Source organism: Lutra lutra, chromosome 7, assembly GCF_902655055.1.
Source record: "Lutra lutra chromosome 7, mLutLut1.2, whole genome shotgun sequence".
NCBI lineage: Eukaryota > Metazoa > Chordata > Mammalia > Carnivora > Mustelidae > Lutra > Lutra lutra.
Window position 1 is genome coordinate 43,970,054 of NC_062284.1, and position 12,468 is coordinate 43,982,521.

The following is a 12,468-nucleotide window of genomic DNA, read 5'->3' on the forward strand; positions in this document are numbered from 1 at the left end:
GAGAGGGGACATCTTTGCCTTGTTCCTGATTTTAGTGGGAAAGTTTCTCACCATTAAGTACGATGTTAGATGTAGGGGGTTTTATAGATATTCTTTATCAAGCTAAGGAAATTCTCTATTCCTAAGACATTTTTAAAAGCATGACTAGGTATTGATTTTGTCAAATGCTTTTCTGCGTCTAAAATGATTGTGTGATTTTTCTTCTTTAGCCTGCTGATATGATGGATTACATTCATTGATATTTGAATGTTGAATCATCTTTGCATACTTGGGATAAATCCTACTTGGCCATGGCATATGGCCTATAATTCTTTTTATACATTGTTGGATTCAATTTGCTAATATTTTGTTGAAGAGTTTTGCATCTTTGTTCATGAGAGGTATTGGTCTATAGTTTCTTTTCTTTCTTTTTTTAAAAGATTTTATTTTATTTATTTGATGGAGAGAGGGAACACAAGCAGCAGGAGTGGGAGAGGGAGAAGCAGACTCCCCACAGAGAAGGGAGCCAATAAGGGGCTCCATCCCAGGGCTCTGGGATCACGACCTGAGCTGAAGGCAGTCACTTAGTGACTGAGCCACCCAGGTGCCCTAGTAGTTTCTTTTCTTGTAATATCTTTGTCTGGTTTTGGTATTAGGGTCATTCTGGCCTTACAGAATAAGTTAGGTAGTATTCCCTCTGCTTCCAATCTCTGAAAGAGATTGTAGAGAAATGGTTTAATTTCTTCTTTAAATGTTTATTAACATTCAACAGTGAACCTATCTGAGCCTGGTGTTTTCTGTTTTGGAAGGTTATTAATTATTGATTCAATTTCTTTAATATGTATAAGCCTACTCAGATTGTCTGTCTCTTCTTGTGTGCCTTTTGGCAGATTGTGTCTTTCAGGCAATTGGTCCATTTCATCTGGGTTATCAAATTTGTAGGCATGGCATTGTTCATAGTATTCCTTGATTATGCTTTTATTTATTTTTTTTTTAATTTTTTTATTTTTTCAGCATAACAGTATTCATTATTTTTGCACCACACCCAGTGCTCCATGCAATCCGTGTTGATTATGCTTTTAATATCTGTGGGATTTATGGTGATGTTCCCCTTTCATTTCTGATATTAATAATTTATCTCTCCTCTTCTCTCGTCTCCTCTCCCCTCCCCTCACCTTCCCTTTCATTCCCTTCCCCCTCCCTTCCTTTTCCCCTCCCCTCCCCTTTCCTTCCTTTCCCTTCTCATCCCTTCCCTTTCCTATTCTCTTCTCCTCTTCTTTTCTTTAGTTATCCTAGACTGAAGTTCAGCAATTTCATTGCTTTTCCCTAATGATTTTCTATTTTCAATTTTATTTATTTCTGTTCTAATTGTTATTTCTTCTGCTTGCTTTGCATTTAATTTGCTTTTCTTTTTCTAATTTTCTAAGATAGAAATTTAAATAATTGATTTTAGGTCTTTTTTTTTTTATTTAATATATACATCCAGTGGTATACATTTCCATTTAAGCATTGCTTTTGTTGCATCCCACAAATTTTGATAAGCTGTGTTTTCATTTTCATTTAGTTCAATTTTTTTTTTTTTTTTTGAGAGAGAGAGAGAGAAAGGCAAGGGGCAGAGAGAGAGGGAGAGAGAGAATCTCAAGCAGACTCTGTTCCCAGCACAGAGCCAGATATGGGGCTCAATCTCCAGACCCTGAGATTGTGACCTGAGCCGAAATCAAGAGTTGGACACTTAAATGAGTCACCCAGGCACCCTTAGTTCAATACTTTTTAACTTAGTCACCTTGAGGTTTCTTCTTTGTTCTATGTGTTATTTAGAAGTGTGTTGTTCAGGCTGGAGAGATGGTGTAACATGTAGTTACAGAAGCTGTCAGCGGGATGAATCTTCAATTTGTCTGTCTCTCCAGTGTCTCTTACATTTTGGATTTTTCCCTTTTATTTCCATTTATTTTTGTACTCCATAAAGTATAAATACTTTGAAGGTAAGCCAATGTCTTACTTATCTTTGTATTCCCTGCTTCTGTCATAGGACCTGTCTATAATAGGGCTAATATATATTTGCTGAATAAGTGAATTCGGAATCTGAATATAAGCTCATTCCAGACCATATAAAGAATATTCCTACTTTTGGAAGGATTTTAAATGATATATAAATTCTGTAAGATAATTCAGTTATTATTTACTAAGAAAAAAAGAAGTGTGGGAGCTTCTGGGTGGCTCAGTCCATTAAGCTTCTGCCTTCAGCTCAGGTCATGATCCCCGAGGTCCTGGGATAGAGCCCTACATCAGCCTCCCTGCTCAGTGGGGAGTCTGCTTACCCCTCTCCCTCTGCCGAACTCCCACTCATGCTTGCTGTCTCTCTCTCAAATAAATAAAATCTTTTCCAAAAATTGTGTTGTTTAGTTTCCAAGTATTTTGGGATTTTTCTAGCTATTCTCTGTTACTACTTCTTTTTTTTAAATGTTTTAAATTTTTAAAATTTTTGTCCTGTTACTAATTTCTATTTTAATTCCATTGGAGTCTGAGAACAGATGTATGATTTCTCTTCTTTTAAATTTGTTAAGGAGTGTTTTGTGTTTTATGGCCCAGAAGGTGGTCTGCCTTGGTGAATGTTCCATGTGAGCTTGGGAAGAACATGTTTTCTGCTCTTATTGGATGAAATGGACTATAGATGTCCATTATATCCAGTTTGTTGATGGTGTTAATGAGTTCCACTGTGTCCTTAATGATGTTCTGCCTGCAGGGCCTGTCCATTTCTGATGGAGGGGAGTTGAAGAGTCTAACTATAATAGTGGATTCATCTATTTCTCCTTGAATATAGGAGTTTTTGCCTCACTTTATTTGACCCTCTTTTGTCAGGTGCGTACACATTAAGAATTACTATGTTTTGCTGAAGAAGTGACCGTAAGCATTCTTTTTAACTGCATGTTTTAAACTACACTTTTTCTTTTCTGAGATAATTGTAGACTCACATGCAATGATAATTAATATAGAGAAATCCTATGTACCCTTTACCCAGTTTCCCCCAGTGTCACCATCTTGAAAACTAGAGTATAATATGACAACCAGGATATTGATATAACTGCAATCTACCAATCCAAATCAGCCTCCCCAGCTTTACTTACACTCATTTGTGTTTGTGTGTGTTTCTAGTTAGTTCTGTTTAGTTCTATTTAGTTCTATTTAGCGTAGTTTAATCCCACATACTATATGTTCATGTATTTACCACAGTCAAGATAAAGAACAATTCCATCATCACCAATATCCTTCATGTTGCCTTTTTATAAGCATACCCACCTCCCTTCTCTACTTCACCTGCCCTAGGCCATAACTTCTTGTAATCACTAATCTGTTCTCCATTTCCCTAATTTTCTCATTTCAAGAATGTTATATAAATGGGCAAAGGATCTGAATAAACATTTCTCCAAAGAAGGTATATAAATGACCAATAACCTCAACATCACCAGCCATCAGAGAAATGCAAAGCAGAGTCATATCAGATTCTACTTCCCACTTGCAAGGATGGCTACTATCAAAAAGACAGTGTTGGCAGGGATATGGAGAAATGATGACTCTCATAAGTGCTGGTGGGACAGTGAAATGATGCAGCTGCTTTGAGAAACAATCTGGCAGGTTCTCAAAAGATTAAATATACGGTTATCATCTGACCTAGCAATTCCACTCCTAGGTACATGCCCAAGAGAAATGAAAACGTATGTTCACACAAAACTTGAAGGGCCATAGCAGCTTTATTGGTAGTAATCAAAAAGTGGAAACAACTCAAAGGTCTACCAACCAATAAGTACATAAACAAATTGTGGTATATCCATACAATGCAATGCCACCTATCAGAGGGAAGGAACTATTAACACATGAATTAGGACATATTAATTTCAAAATAATTGTGCTGAATAAAAGAAGAAAAGCCCCCAAAAGAACATATATATATATGTGTGTGTGTATATATATATATGTGTATGTATATGTATATATCTATACACACACACATATATATAGTATTATTTCATATATATTAAATTCTAAAATTGCAAACTAATCTATAGTGACAGAAAATAGATCAGTAATTGTTTGGGGAGTGAATAGGGGAATAAGTAGAAAGGGAGGAAAGGATTATTGAGTGATGGATATGTTCATTATCTTGATTTTGGTCATGGTTTCACAGGTGTATACATGTGTCAAAACTTAACAAAGTTAATATTTTAAATACATGAAATTTATTATATTTCAATTACATCTCAACAAAGTGTCCTGTAAGTACACCATTAAAGAACATACTTCTAAAAACCCCTACAATCCCACAAATTCCTCTTCCTCCATGTTCTCATGTCTTTATACAATGTTTGTGTTTTTGCCATTGAAAATCAGAATGTTTTACTTTCTCCACTTAACACTATTTCAACGATTATTTCTTAACTTATCCTTCATTATCATTTTTTTCTTATTTTTTATACATGAACTTTTCCATTAAAATGTAAAATAAAAACAGAAACATGTACAGATTAGGAGTATACATCTCCATGAATTATCACAAAGTGAACACACCTGTTTAAGACCTTGTTTTGAAAATAAGGAACTCTGTTTTTGAAGGGTAGTATTTGGGGATGAACAATCCACTGTGCACTGTCAAATGTAGACACAGTAGGGCATCAGTTAATGTGGTGAAAACAGATTCTCTTCAGGAACTACCGGCAGTGGGGGAAAGAGCTGAGGGCCATTCTGAATCCTGCCGAGGTGATAGGAGTATTTCAAAGGAAGAATGAGGGAGCAGTGAGGGGCCAGAATGAACAGGGTCAGGGAAGGGCATGTTACTAAAACCTGGGTGAGGTGCTTGTCCGTGTGAAACCCATTTGGGTTTGTTAGCTGCTACTTGCTCAAGTTAGGTTCCTACCCACCCACAGGGCCTGGGAGGCAGAGGCCTGTCTTCAGGTGTTGACTGAAACAAACCGTAAATGCTTTGGGCAGCCTTGAGTTTGGTCAGGCAGGCCCACTAGAAAGTGTAAGTGTCAGTTCATGTTTTTTACAGCGAAGGCTGAAGCTGAATCAAGAAGAGGGCCCAGAGGAGGCCGGCCAGAGTCTGGTCAGGGAGGAAATCTTTGCCAGCACAACTCTCCCACAGTCTGAAGGGCTTTCAGAATCATCCTGAGCCCCCTTCTACTGAACGTCAGGGACCCTTTTCCCCTCCTCCAGTTAGGATAAGCAAAAAAAAAAAAAGGAAGGGAAAAAAAACCTCAGTACCTTTCCAAAAGCCCCATCCCATGAAAACCACCACACTAGAAAACCTCTAATATGGCTTTCAGCTTTACAGTCCTACAGTAATACCACAGGCTGTTTGTCTCCATTTGAAGATAGAGCCAAAGAAACAGGCTGAAAAGACAGTGTTGGAATGGCAGTGGCAGAAATGTTGGACAGGGAATGGAGGATGTAGCCTTCCTCCCCTATAAGTCTCCACATCAAATGCGTACTCCCTTGCCTGAATCATTTTGTACAAATCCCCAGGGAGCAAAGCAAGGAAATGGGTGGACCTCAGAGCAAACCCTAGTTCCAGTTGTTCCATTTGATTTTATTTCTGTAAGCAACTTAGCCTCTCTTAGCCTCAGTTTTCTTACTTGTCTGGGAGATAATGCCCACTATGAAATGAACAAATGTGTGTAAAGTAGCCAGCACATAACAAAGTCTAATAACGGTGAGCTCTCCTCCCTAAGGGGTTGAGATAGCCCAGTGCTGTTAAGGTCTTCTCCCAATATGATTTCCATTTTCCAGTGCTCCAATAGGATTCTCTCAAGCTCAAAATCAAGACAAACAAATGAAAACCTTCAGAAACTCTAGCAGCAGACTGCACCTATGTTTCTATAAAAAGTATGATTTTACACTCATTCATATAGATTTTCAATGCATACCTGTTGAAAGCTTACCATGTGCCAGGCACTAGGGCTAAACCCAGATAAAACAGTCTGGACTCTGAAGGAACTCACGGATCATTGGCAAATCCAAAAAGTTAGGTCAAGTTGTACCACAGGGCTTAGAGCCACAGAGGGGAATATAGGGCAAGATGGAGGCAGGAAGGGAGCAGGATTTGCCCTGTGAACACTGGTGGTGAGATCATTCTAGGAAGAAAAGTCTGTGCAAAGGCCTGGAGCCATCCAGCAGCCTATTTTCAGAGAACTGAGTCAAGAGCCCAGGTGAGAAGTGGGAGATGAGGGAGGTAGGAAAGGAGGGAGCATATTGTAAGCTGCCAATTACAGAGAACCCTATAGCCCATAGTAGGAAAGGAATTTTCCTGAGACATACTGGATGGGATGACTGTCTATTTTCTCGCCCCATTTAAGAGGGAAAGGGCGCTATTTTTAATTATGCCTGAGAGCAGATGTGCAGGAGACACGCAGGGAGTTAACGGGGGCACTCCCTGAGGCTGGGAATATGAGAGCAGCTGCGCAGTCTGGAGCATAGCCCAGGCCCTGCTGCCCAGTGAGACACTGGACACTGGACGAGAATCTGGTCCAAGGAAACGCCCTCGATGGCATTACCAGCTTCCCAAAGTAGGCACCTCTGATAGGCGGAGGCTACTTCACACACCTGCCCCCAAGTGAAGGGAAACTGGGAAAATAAATTCCTGACACTACCACCTGCCAGGTGTGAGGCTGCGGGCAAATTACTTCACTTCCCTGTACCCCATTTCCGCCTAAGATGACAAGGATGAGAACACCAGCTGCCTGGGGAGTTGGCATGATGTTTAGATGAAATGATATGTAAAGAGCTTAGACCTGTGCCTGGCACCGGATAGCACTGTGTAAGATTTTGCTATTATCATTGTTATTCCTTAGGAGGTGGCATTCATAAGAAATTCTCTCAAAGAAAGGAAGGGTTTTGAAGGGACCCAAAGGAATGACAAATATCCCCTCCACCTTGATTCGGGGCTGAAGAACACTCATTTAAATGGCAGTGTCTGGAGCACCCGGGTGGCTCAGTCGGTTAAGTGTCTGCCTTTGGCTCATGTCATGATCTCGGGGTCCTGGGATCAAGCCCCACTTTGGGCTCCCAGCTCGGCTGGGAGTCTTCTTTTCCCTCCCCCATGCCCCTCCCCCACTCTGGCCCTGGCTTGTGCTCTCTTTCTCTCTCTCAAGTAAATAAACAAAATCTTTAAAAAAAAAAAAAAAAAAAAAAAGGCAGTGTCCCTGGGGCTGAGGGTACAAATAACACCTTATCTTTTCATCTGCATAAATCAAATCAAATTTAGCGGAAGCTCCACCCATCAAGGTTGGTAAAAGCACTATATTGACCTTCTTTGTAGGGGAGGGACCCCTTATACCTCCTTAGTATTAGACAAGAACCCCAGAAAGTTGTGGGGTCGTGTTGCTGGCCCTCATCTATGGCTGTTGCTGCTGCGGTGTTCTGTGGGGGTCCCCAGGTCCATGGAGGCTGCTTGCAGGTGGGAATCCTCTCTGGACACTTAACCCCATCAGCATCTAGCATGGTCCTGGGAGGTCTTCCCTGAGCTTTGCAAAGTTTCGGGAGGCTCCCGGTTCGGGAGGCTCCCACTCCACGTACACAGGCAACCATGCCTTTTAGGGGCAGGCTCTCCAAGGCTCTGCCAGCTGCCACTCAGGGCCACACTCAGAGCTTGCACCGACCACTATTTTCCTGTGGGCTCCCTGCCCCACAACTGCTCCTGGTGGTGACTGTGAGGGCAAGGGACTGGAAGGAAGGGAAAGGGAGATGAAAGCAAGCAAGCAGAAGGCCCCTTTCAACCCCTGCCATGGCCTCCATGCAAGAGGCAGCCTGCCCAGCTCCTGGAGAGAAGGTGTTGAACTGCACTTGGCAAAGGAAATAGTACCTAGAGCAACCGAATATTCCCTTGATATTACACTCCTTTTTTTTTTTTAAGATTTTATTTATTTATTTGACAGAGAGAGATAGTAGAGAGGGAATACAACCAGGGGATTGGGAGAGGGAGAAGCAGGCCAATGTGGGGCTTGATCCCAGGATGCTGGATCATGACCTGAACCGAAGGCAGACGCTTAACAACTGAGCCACTCAGGTGCCCCATTACACTACTTTCATAGCAAATTGTGGCTGAAAAGGTTTTGGACCAGACAGAGATGTCACTTAAATTCCTTTCTACCCAGTTGGGAAGGGATTCGGCACAGCAAAGTAGATAGCTGGGAAAGACCACACCTATTTGCACACACTTGGGTGGGTAGAGACCTCTCGACAACCATCCTCAGTTGTTAACTACCTCCAGGGGGTAAGGAAAGCCCAGACCTTCAGAACTCAAGAGGTCTCACTGCCCTCTTGACAAGAAAGGAAATGTGGTTCATTTCTTTATGGTAAATCCAGTTCTGAAAAGGTTAAAAAAAAAAAAGAGTTTTTCTCAATAGGTTATTCTGCCACATGATGAACCACAGGGGTCTGGACTTTCTGCTGGTGGTTGAGGGAGCTTTAAAGCATTTAAGTAGGGGATACACATGACTGTATTTCAGTTTCAGAATATTCATCCCGGTTCATACTACATCTTTTATTTTTAAATAAACTCTTTCAAATTTTGAGATAATTGTAGATTCACACCCAGTTCCAAGAAATAAGATGGATCTTGTGTACCCTCTTCCCAGTTTCCCCATGGTAACATCTTGCAAAACTATAGTATAATATCACAACCAGGATGCAGAGAATCAACTCAGTCAAGATAGAGAAAAGGTCCATCACTGCAAGGATTTCTCATATTGCCTTTTTTTTTTTTTTAAGATTTATTCATTTATTTGAGAAAGACTGAAGTGTCCACGAGTGAGTGAGCAACTGGGTAGGGGCAGAGGGAGAGGGAGAGAGGCAATTCTGAGTAGATTCCCCACTGAGCTCCCTCTCTCTCTCTCTCTCAAAAAAAAAAAAAAAATCTGATTGCTGGGCACCCCTCTTAGAGTGTCTGATTTAGTAAATCTGGGCAAAACCTGAACATTTGCATTTCTAGCAAGTACTCGGGTCATGCAAATGATGGTGGTCCAAATGCCATGCTTTGAAAATCACAGCTCTGTTGTATATAACCTCAAAATGATCTTGCTGGGCCATACGTTATAAGCATTTCTTTAACAATTAATAAATACTCCCAGGCTTCCATCCAAAGTCGGTGTACCCTCAACTACGTTTTAAGGGATCAAAGAATAAACCACCCAAACAAAACGTTAGAAGTATGGAGTGACAAATGTAACACAGAAAGTAGCAACATGAAAGAGGAAGTGCTCTGAATTCTTGTGGTTGGAAGGTGGGGCAGGAAGCTAACAGTAATATTTATGACCTCTGATACCTCCACACCAAAGCACAGAGTAGAAGAAATTTTGAGATTATCCCAAAATCCCAAAAGAAAACAAATAGCAATACTAGATATGTACAGTTTATAAACTGTACTGAGATATCGTAGAACAGGGCTTGTGGCAAGAAGCAGCTCTAGGAGAGGAGTCTTTCTTCCAAAGAAATAGGAGAGGGAGATAGGGTCTTGAATGCCAGTTCTCAGCCTCATCTCTCACTCCAGTCCCCTTTGTTCTTCATGGCCACCATGACCTTTTAATTCCTCAAATGAAACCTCCTCCCTCCTACCTCAGGGTCTTTGTTCTTGCTGATTCCTCTGCATGGAATATTTTCTCTCTCTTTCAGTCTGTACCCTGACCAAGTTAATTCCCATTTATCCTTAAGGTCTTAGATCTAATTTTACATCAACAGAAAAATCTTCCAGACGATATAAAATCTCACCATCATAACCTCTCAACACAGGATGCATCTCTCCTTCACAGCACTTATTACAGCCAGAATTATACACGTACTTGTGTGTTCATACGACTCGTGAGTATATTACCCTCCAGCCTCATAATCTGTAGGAGGGCTGGGCATGTGCCTTTTTTGAGTAAGCCTAGTAACCTCAGCACCAACTTCGTCTGAAGAAGAGCAGATATCCATATATATGTATTGGATGATTTAAGGGTAGGGTTCTGTGACAGCCTTTAAAGAACCTGAGATTAAAAGTGCAATGGGAGAGGCGCCTGGGTGGCTCAGTGAGTTAAAGGCTCTGCTTTCGGCTCAGGTCATGATCTCAGGGTCCTGGGATCGAGCCCTGCATTGGGCTCTCTGCTCAGTGGGGGGCCTGCTTCCCCTCTCTCTCTGCCTGCCTCTCTGCCTACTTGTGATCCCTGTCAAATAAATAAAAATCTTAAAAAAAAAAAGTGCAATGGGAAACATTCTGAAGAGGAAAACAGAAGAAACAGAAGTACTTTCAGGAACATCACACACTAGCGTGTCACAGATGGCAATGATGGGCTCTGGTTTGAACAACCATATAAAGAGAACTGGCTACTGGATCTCCGATCCCCTGGAGAAAAGATTCTATCGGTGTACTATACGTTCTGTAGGAGGTCCAGTCATATTGAGTATTTGAACAAGACAAGACATATTCAATATTTGAACAAGACATATACAAGTAAAACATGTTGTTTGCAGATGATAAGAAAGTTAAAAGGTTTACAATATAGACTATGTCAGAATTTAGGCTAAAAATAATACCAATGGAGAGGCACTGGCATGGCCCAATCAGTTAAGTGTCCAACTCTTGATTTCAGCTCAGGTCATGATCTCAGAGGCGTGAGATTGAGCCCCTCATCGGGCCTCTTGCTGGGCACATGGAGCAGGCTTAAGGATTCTCTCTTCTCTCTCTGCTCCTCCCCTGTGCACCTGTGCTCACTCTTTAAAATATCACTCTCTCTCTCTCTCTTTCTCTCTCTCAAACAGCAACAATACCACCACCAATGGAAATACTTAGCCAAAACAGATAAGAGGAAGGTTAATCAATCTTGAAAATATATGATATAGAAGGGAAGATGGGTTTGACTATATTGTTTATGTAAAAAGAGAAAAAAAAAAGACTTGATTGCTGACCACATATTCATTCTGAACCAATGTTGTGATTCAACTGGTAAAAATACTGACTGTCCAGAGGAGGGGAGGTGATGGGCTTACTTTACTGGTGGACCCTCAAGCACTCTGTCTAACTAGTTCTTAGAGCCAGCCTGGAGCCTCAAAACCTTCAGATATAAAGAACGATTAGAGCAGCTGGAGAAGGTTAGCCTGCAAAAGTAAACGTTAAGGGAAAACGAAAGCTGACCTCACATGGAGACAGCCCACCAAATTCATACGTCCAATTTCAGAAAAGATGCTCTTTTTAAATCTCCCATGATTATTTCCACAATTTCTGATAATTTCCTTTTTACGTCCTTATGTTGTTTCACTTATTCCTAGTTTTTTCATAATCCCTGGTTTGTTTTGTGAATACAAAACAAAGGATTCTTTGAAAGAACATACTTTGTTTTCTGTCAACCCACTGTGTTTTTGGGGGGTTTCTTGGGGCTTTTTTAAAACCAGAGAATGGCCTCTTTTTTTCTCGTTTCCTATAGATTGTTCTACTGTTTTCATTTGTTTGAGGTGATTTCATTTTTTTTTCTTTTTTTGGTGGGCAGCAAAACAAAGTTTATTGACAGTATAAAGTTGCCAAAGAGGGAGGAGACCCAAGAGGGTTGCCCATGATTTCACTTTTTTTTTTTTTTTAAGATTTTATTTATTTGGCAGACAGAGATCACAAGCAGGCGGAGAGGCAGGCAGAGAGAGAAAGGAGGAAGCAGGCTCCCCACTGAGCAGAGAGCCTGATGCAGGGCTCGATCCCAGGACCCTGGGATCATGACCTGAGCCGAAGGCAGCGGCTTTAACCCACTGAGCCACCCAGGTGCCCCTGACTTCACTTTTTGATTCTTGATTTTGTTGCCAGTATTTCTTAGAAGTATTTTCCTTCAAATGTTTTAGAAAGTTGGTTTGTGGGTTTATTTTAGTGAAAATTTATTTCCTTTTACCTTTTCTTTCCTCTCCTTTTCCTCTATTCCTTTCTTCCCCCCTCCCCTCCCTGTGTAGTTGTTTACTTTTCTTCTATCTGGTTTCTATGACTCCCTGTCCAGAGCAAGCTAAAACAGTGGAGTTCTGGCCTCCTGACCCACAGCCATACATCTGCCAGCTACTTGGTTTGGTTGCCTCCTAGGTACTTGGCTTGCACGGAGAGCATTTATTCTCCATTACCTTCACAGAAGCCATACTTTGGGTGGCCTCTTCCTGGTTCTAAACTGGTAGAAAGCCACCAGAAACTTGGTTTTAGCTCTCTGCATGGCTCTGTGCTTCTGTTCCATTTTTCATCCAACAAGATGTACAGAAGAGTACATAAAATATATATGTACAATTTTTAAAAGCATGATAAAGTGAGCACCCATTGTAATCATGACTAGCTATGTCTTTTACACTTTGCTCTTGCTGTCATGTGTTTGGAGTAGTGGGGTTCCCAGGATGGGAACCAACAATACCATCTTGACAGAATGCACCCGTCCACTCTAACTGCAGGTGGTGCTCCAGAAACCTCTGTGAGTTTCAGTGCCAAACTCCCGAATCTTAGGATAC